This window comes from Oncorhynchus tshawytscha, linkage group LG08 (genome assembly GCF_018296145.1).
Source record: "Oncorhynchus tshawytscha isolate Ot180627B linkage group LG08, Otsh_v2.0, whole genome shotgun sequence".
Taxonomy (NCBI): domain Eukaryota; kingdom Metazoa; phylum Chordata; class Actinopteri; order Salmoniformes; family Salmonidae; genus Oncorhynchus; species Oncorhynchus tshawytscha.
The window spans coordinates 38,920,054-38,929,073 of NC_056436.1; positions in this window are offsets into that span (position 1 = coordinate 38,920,054).

Genomic DNA, 9,020 nt, shown 5'->3' on the forward strand with positions numbered 1-9,020 from the left:
TAGAAAAGAAAAATAGAAAAATCTATGTACAGTGTGTGCAAATGTAGAATAGTAGGGAGGTAGGCAAGAAATAGGCAATAGAGGCGAAATAATTACAATTTAGCATTAATACTGGAGTGATAGATGTGCAGATGATGATGTGCAAGTAAAGATACTGGGGTGCAAAATAGCAAGAGGGTAAATAATAATATGGGTTTGAGGTAGTTGGGTGTGATATTTACAGATGATGCTTAAGTTAGGGAGGGAGATATAAGACTCCAGCTTCAGTGATTTTTGCAATTCGTTCCGGTCATTGGCAGCAGAGAACTGGAAGGAAAGGCGGCCAAAGGAAGTGTTAGCTTTGGGGATGACCAGTACAATATACCTGATGGAGCGCGTGCTACGGGTGGGTGTTGCTATGGTGACCAGTGAGCTGAGATAAGGTGGGGCTTTACCGAGCAAAGACTTATAGATGACCTGGAGCCAGTGGGTTTGTCGACGGATATGTAGCGAAGGCCAGCCAACGAGAGCATACAGGTCGCAGTGGTGCGTAGTATATGGGGCTTTAGTAACAAAACGGATGGCACTGTGATAGACTGCATCCAATTTGCTTGAGTAAAGGGTTGGTGGCTATTTTGTAAATGACATCGCCGAAGTCGAGGATCGGTAGGATAGTCAGTTTTACGAGGGTATGTTTGGCAGCTTGAGTGAAGGAGGTCTTGTTGCACAATAGGAAGCCGATTCTAGATTTAATTTTGGATTGGAGATGCTTAATGTGAGTCTGGAAGGAGAGTTTACAGTCTAACCAGACACCTAGGTATTTGTAGTTGTCCACGTATTCTAGGTCAGAACTGTCCAGAGTAGTGATGCTAGTCAGACAGGAGGGTGTGGGCAGCAATCGGTTGAAGTGCATGCACTTAGTTTTACTTGCATTTAACTTCTTATGGCTGGGGGCAGTATTGAGTAGCTTGGATGAATAAGGTGCCCAGAGTAAACTGCCTGCTCCCAGAAGCTAAGATATGTATATTAGTATATTGGGATATAAAACACTCTGAAGTTTCTAAAACTGTTTGAATGATGTCTGTGAGTATAACAGAACTCATATAGCAGGCAAAAACCTGAGAAAAAATCCAACCAAGAAGTGGGAAATTTGAGGTTTGTAGTTTTTCAACTCTTGGCCTAGCGAATACACAGTGGGATATTGGTCATATTGCACTTCCTAAGGCTTCCACTAGATGTCAACATTCTTTAGAACCTTGTTTGATTGTTTGATTTCACCTACTGTGAGGTGGGTGCAAATGAGAGGGGAATGAGTCAGGGCTCTGGCAGAGAGCCACGAGCTCAGTCTCGCGCGCTACGTGAGAGCGAGCTCTGTTCCATTGCATTTCTACAGACAAAGGAATTCTCCGGTTGGAACATTATTGAATATTTATGTTAAAAACATCCTCAAGATTGATTCTGTACTTCGTTTGACATGTTTCTACGACCTGTAATAGAACTTTTTGGACTTTTCGTCCGTACTTTCCGCTGGACTTGCACGTGCGCCCTGAGTTTAGATTTGTTTACCAAACACGCTAACAAAAGGAGGTATTTGGACATAAATGATGAACTTCATCGAACAAATCAAACATTGTGCATTCTGATGAAGATCATCAAAGGTAAGTGAATATTTATAATGCTATTTCTGACTTCTGCTGACTACACAACATGGCAGATATCTGTTTGGCTTGTTTTGGTCTCTGAGCGCTGTACTCAGATTATTGCATGGTTTGCTTTTTTGGTAAAGCTTTTTTGAAATCTGACACAGCAGTTGCATTAAGGAGAGGTTTATCTAAAGTTCCATGTATAACACTTGCATTTTCATCAACATTTATGATGAGTACTTCTGTAAATTGATGTGGCTCTCTGCAAAATCACCGGCTGTTTTTGGAACTACTGAGCATAACGCGCCAATGTATACTGAGATATTTTGATATAAATATGAACTTTATCAAACAAAACATACATGTATTGTGTAACATGAAGTCCTATGAGTGTCATCTGATGAAGATCATCAAAGGTTAGTGATTAATTTATCTCTATTTCTGCTTTTTGTGACTCTTCTCTTTGGCTGAAAAAATGGCTGTGTTTTTCAGTGTAAAGCCTATTTGAAATTGTACACTGTGGTAGGATTAACAAGAAGCATATCTTTAAAATGGTGTAAAATGTTTGAGGAATTTTAATTATGAGATTTCTGTTGTTTGAATTTGGCGCCCTGCACTTTCACTGGCTGTTGTCATATCGATCCCGTTAGCGGGATCTCAGCCTTAAGAAGTTGCAGTTGGAGGCCACGAAGGAGTGTTGTATGGCGTTGAAGCTCGTTTTGAGGTTTGTTAGCACAGTGTCAAAAGAAGGGCCAGATGTATACAGAATGGTGTCGTCTGCGTAGAGGTGGATCAGAGAATCACCAGCAACAAGAGCGTCATCACTGATATATACAGAGAAAAGAGTCGGCCCGAGAATTGAACCCTGTGTTACCTCCATAGAGACTGCCAGAGGTCCGGACAACAGGCCCTCCGATTTGACACACTGAACTCTATCTGAGAAGTAGTTGGTGAACCAGGTCAGGCAGTCATTTGAGAAGTCAAGGCTATTGAGTCTGCCGATAAGAATGCGGTGATTGACAGAGTCGAAAGCCTTGGCCAGGTCGATGAAGACGGCTGCACAGTAATGTCTCTTATCGATGGCGGTAATGATATCTTTTAGGACCTTGAGTGTGGCTAAGGTGCACCAATGACCAGCTCGGAAACAAGATTGCATAGTGGAGAAGGTACGGTGGGATTCAAAATTGTTGATGATCTGTTTGTTAACTTGGCTTTCAAAGATTTTAGAAAGGCAGGGCAGGATGGATATAGGTCCATAACAGTATGGATCTAGAGTGTATCCCCCTTTGAAGATGGGGATGACCGCGGCAGCTTTCCAATCTTTGGGGATCTCAGACGATACGAAAGAGAGGTTGAATAGGCTAGTAATAGTGGTTGCAACAATTTCGGCTGATCATTTTAGAAAGAGAGGATCCATATTGTCTAGCCCAGCTGATTTGTAGGCATCCCGATTTTGCAGCTCTTTCAGAACATCAGCTGTCTGGATTTGGGTGATGGAGAAGCGGGGGGCAAGTTGCTGCAGGGAGTGCTGAGATGTTGGCTGGGGTAGGGGTAGCCAGGTGTGGCCAACCGTAGAAAAATGCTTTTTGAAATTATCGATTATCATAGATTTATAGGGGGTGACAGTGTTTCCTATCCACAAGTGCAGTGGGCAGCTGGGAGGAGGTGCTCTTATTCTCCATGGACTTTACAGTGTACCAAAACCTTTTGGAATTAGTGCTACAGGAAGCAAATTTCTGTTTGAAAAAGCTAGCCTTTGCTTTCCTAACTGACTGAGTATATTGGTTCCTAACTTCCCTGAAAAGTTGCATATTGCGGGGGCTATTCGATGCTAATGCCGAATGCCACAGGATGTTTTTATGCCGGTCAAGGGCAGTCAAGTCTGGGGTGAACCAAGGGATATATGGATATATCTGTTCTTAGTTCTACATTTTTTGAATGGGACATGATTATTTAAGATGGAGCGGTCGATTAGAAAGGCCTGCTCGCTGAAGTGTTTTAGGGAGCGTTTGACAGTGATGAGGGGTGGTCATTTGACAGCGGACCCATTATGCATGCAGGCAATGAGGCAGTGATCGCTGAGATCCTGGTTGAAGACAGCAGAGGTATATTTTGAGTGCAAGTGGGTCAGGATGATATCTAAGAGGGTGCCCATGGTTACGGATTTAGGGTTGTACCTGGTAGGTTCCTTGATCATTTGTGTGAGAGGCTATCTCTGCAGTATATTGCAACTCCGCAACCTTTGGCAGTTCTATATTTTCGGAAAATGTTATAGTTAGGGATGGAAATTTCAGGATTTTTAGTGGCCTTCCTAAGCCAGGATTCAGACACGGCTAGGACATCCGGGTTGGCGGAGTGTGCTAAAGCAGTGAATAAAACCAATTTAGGGAGGAGGCTTCTAATGTTAACATGCATGAAACAAAGGCTTTTACGGTTACAGAAGTCAACAAATGAGAGCGCCGGGGGAATGGGAGTGATGCTGGGGGCTGCAGGGCCTGGGTTAACCTCTACATCACCAGAGGAACAGAGGAGGAGTAGGATAGGAGTACGGCTAAAGGCTAAAAGAACTGGTCGTCTGGTGCGTTCGGAACAGAGAGTAAAAGGAGCAGATTTCTGGGCGCGGAAGAATAGAATTAAGGCATAATGTACAGACTGGTATGGTAGGATGTGAGTACAGTAGAGGTAAGCCTAGGCATTGAGTGAGGATGAAATAGGTTTTGTCTCTAGAGGCACCATTTAAGCCAGGTGAGGTCACCGCATGTGTGGGGGGTGGAACAAAAAGGCTAGCTAAGGCATATTGAGCAGGGCTGGAGGCTCTACAGTGAAATAAGACAAAAATCACTAACCAAAACAGCAGTAGACAAGGCATATTGACATTAGGAAGAGGCATGTGTAGCCGAGTGATAATGGGGTCCAGGGAGTAGATTGGCGAGCTGGAGGCACGACGATTCAGATAGCTAGCAGGCCGGGGCTAGCAGGCTAGCAGATGGTCCTCAGGGGGACGTCGCAACGGAAGAGCCTGTTGAAACCCCCTCGGATGTTTATGTTGGCAGACCAGTTATGATGGATTGGCGGGGCTCCGTGTCAGCAGCAAATGTTCCAGGCCAATTGGCATAAGAGGTATTAAAGCCCAAGAATTGTCTGATTGATCTCTTCTGTTAGCTGGGAGATGGGCCTAGCTCCAGGCTAGCTCCAGGCTAATTGGTGCTTGCTTCTGGACTGAGATGTTAGCCAGGAGTAACCACTCGGACAGCAGCTAGCTAGCTGCGATGATCCGGAGTAAAGGTTCAGAGCATGCGGTAGGAATCCGGAGATGTGGTAGAGAATAAGCAGTCCGATATGCTCTGGGTTGATATCGCACTGTGCTGACTGGCAGGAATTGACCAGGCTGAGGCTGGCATTTGTCCTAGTTAACGGTGATGACGGCTAGCAGCGGCTAACTGACTACTAGCTAGTAGCTACTTAGCTGGCTAGCTTCTGAAAGGGGTTCCGGTTCTAAAGTATAACAAATTGCAGATCCATACCACATTGGGTGAGGCAGGTTGCAGGAGAGTATGTTCAGTCCGTAGATGGAAATTGAGATTAATTTTTTTTTTTTTTATATATTAAATATATACGAAGAAAAACGATATATACACAGGACAAGACAAACAAAACAGACATCCTACTGCTATGCCATCTTGGAAAAAACATTTGAATCAACAGTCCACAAAATAATGCTCTGTTTACACTACATCAACATTACAATACATTTATACATTATTTTATGTGAATTACAATGTAATTTCTTGAATTATAGTCTGAGGTGGAATTGGAAATGGAATGCATGGGGACAGAGTTCCTAACATGAAAATCTCAAAGGAAATACTTTTATATATTTTTTATTATTGTGACAGTGTTGAGTTCTTCTCAATGTAATTGTCCCAATTCCACCCATTATTACAGTGACCCTAGCTCACACATAGCCCATTTACACACTGGGCCTACTGCCAACATTACGTAAGTATCCACAGATTCAAGATATGGTCAAGATACGAGGCCTCCCACTACTTTATAGGCCTATCTCTATCAGTCATCATACACTGAAACTAAACTACAGTAGACCTGCCATACACCTAACCCCACCCACAGGAAAACTACACTGAAAACCGTAAGTACATTGGGTTGGGCTGGTTTTTATCTTATCTATCTTCAGTAAATCTCCACCAGGATTTTCAGGTTGTTAATTGGAACTCAGGGCATGAATAGTGCAAGAGACTTTGGCTTATGTGCTATGTAAACAACGCACTAAAGCAGCGTTTCCCAAACTCGGTCCTTGGGCCCGCCCTTGGTGGATGTTTTGGTTTTTGCCCTAGCACTACACAGCTGATTCAGATAATCAAAGCTGGATGATGAGTTGGTTATTTGAATCAGCTGTGTAGTGAAATGTGCACCGGGGGCCAGGCCCGAGTTTGGGAAACCCTGTCTAAGGACTGTACCTTTGCCCTCATTTGTTGTGAAATCAAGTCACTGTCTTTTCACAATGGTCCTAGCATTAAAACATGATCTCTTGTTATGCCTCACAGGCCACTAAAGCCACTTCTGTAATCCTACTCCCACACATGAATCCATCATGCAGCTACTGAATATAACCTATAATCAGTACTCAGCCTTTGCTTTGGCCTCGGTTTCTCCACGAATCTCACACCATGCTACAGTATATCGCCTGTTTAGTAGTTTCTTTAAAATGACAAATACAATGGACAGGTGTTTGGGTTCATGTTTTTCCCACTTTATTTTGATCTTCTTTTTTGCCTTTTCACATGACAGACACTCCCAACTGACATCAGGCTTCACACAGAGCCAGGAGGCAAGAGGAGAGAAGCCAGCCAGCCAGCCTCCAGACAGTGTGAGACAGTCTGCCCAGTCATTATGAGCAATAAATAGCAGGACTAGGCGGCAGTCAACCGTGAAGAGGAAAAGAGTCAAAATAAAGCATGATGGACGCAGTCTGAGAGCAATATCATCTCCATTATTTCCCTTATTCATTATTCTCACAAACCTTTCAGACTTTGTTTCTGTTGTTGTTGAAACACCAACAAAAAGGCATTCATGGAAAGCTAATTCCAACAGGAGCAAAGATCGTGATTGACTGAAAAGATGCTCTTAATATTCCATGCATCTTCTCTTTTTCTCTCTCTCGCTCTCTCTGCCTCCCTCCATCTCTCTCTCTTTGTCAATTTGGACAGGTCATCGGAGACTGATTGCCATGACTAAGATCCCAATTAGGCTGACTGCTGCTGGTGGCTTAAATAATGGAAGGTTACCTTGGACATTTATGACTCAGCAGCACTTTCGGCTTTAAATCAAGCCTTGTCGTCTATTGGACTCATATCCGTCCTGTCTATCTGTACAGGCAGGGTAGTGAGTGAGAGTCAGTAGGACTGTTGCCAGGCAGGCAGGTTTCAGTAGAGACGAACAACACCCAAGGGCTTCTCTGACTTACGTAACCCTATGCCTGCCTGTTCAGTTACTGAGCAGCCTTTGGAATCTACATTTCATACTGGAGGTGAGACGGGGTGGCGGTCACACTAGTGCTGAGGGTAGATAAGGGGAAGGTATGCAAGAAGGGGAAATTGAAGATGGCCGTTCAGATGGCCGTTCATCACTAAGCACACATGGAGCCTCACAAAAAGCAAGCTGTGTTTTGTGCTTGAGGCAATAGGCATAGAAAACCTTGCTGCTTCTTCTCTGCTTCCTCTTCATTCACTTAATGCCCTGTGGGTAGCCTCCTCAAAAACAGAATGCAAAGGTGTTTGATAACCATTTGTCCAAAGAGGCCAGAAAGGCAAAAGGCCCAAATGTAATTGTAATCATTTCACTGTCTTTGACATCATCTTCAAATCTGTCATATCTCTGCAAAATCATATAGGTTGTGAATAAGCCTACATTTAGCAGACAGATACCGCCTTGAAAGCAAAGATACATCTATAGGGAAAGGGAAATGAGTCAAGATTCAGGGCAAAAAGAGTAAGCTATAACATAACTAGCCTCCCTTCTCTGTTCAGTCATAGCAAATGGGGTTCTAGACTTACAGGGCTTGTGAGGGGACATTCCAGACTTGTAACTTATCCATTTGTGAGGCCACTGTAAAGAATCACCCTAATGGCCTACAGGCCCTTTTCCCTCAAACAATCAAGAACACCCAAACCAACCCCATGAAATCATATGGACTGCACTATCTATCACAACGAAAGTGTCAGGACTGAGCTGAGCATGAAGAAACAATTAACCCACAAAACACGTTCATCATCTAGGCCTACCTATAACATCCCGTGGGATATGCATAGCCTTGTCTCAGTCAACCAAAATCACAGCAGTGTAGCCTACTTCAAAGTCTACAAAATCACAGGTTTTTATGATGAATGGACATGGCATTGATGCGCTGTGTTTTCCACTGTAGATTGTTCCCATGACACTGTGTGAGACCATTCAGGGCCCTTCTGGGAGACTGCAAGCCTTTCATTTCAGCTAGTGCATGCTGCCAATTATCGGACAATAAAACCACAGGGCAGACAGACTCAACAGAGACAAACAAAATGGCTGCTGAAAGTGACTAATGGTGAGGGTGCAATGGGAAACTGTTTAAAAATAACAATAATAATAAAAAGATATGCTGGTTATATTTCTGAGTGGGGGAGGGGAATCAGTTTTGAAGATAAGATTCGGAGAGAGTAGGGAAGAAGAAGGACGCTGGACACTGACCTCATTGAAAAAGCATATGATCAATAAAATTCACAGGATGAGGTCTGAATTAGAAAAATGATTTTCCAGATTACAACCCTGTTCGGCTGGTGTCAATGAAATATTTCTCAATAGCATATCCAGCTGTGATCAGAATGCATCTAGGCGTAGGATTCGATTAGACAGGTGGATTTCCCATGTCTGTGACCCCAGAGATGAGAGGAATGGCACTGAGCCCCGTGTCCCTACCGCCAGACCACTTCTACCACTGTGATGCTATTTTTTAGAAACCAAGCCACATATTATTAGGCAATCACAACAGTCATAGCAAGTTATGACACGGAAGTCCCCTTTTCATCTAGGGGCTACAAATCATGGCCACAGGGGAAACAACATGAACACAAGGGGATGCAGATGACCCAGACAGTTGATCATCCAAGGCATAATATCACCATCAAGATTCAGGTACATTTCCCCATGAGTATAATTAAATAAGGTAAAAGGCTATTCGGTATTTGACATAGCCAGGCCTATGTCACAAAGAATGTAATAAATTGGTATGTGCACTGTGTACCCTATTACTGGCATCATGTGTTCTGTGCAGTGAACATTTTATTAAAGCCATCATTGCTTTAGTGAGCACTAATATGGGGTAATTTGGTCAAAGTTGTATGG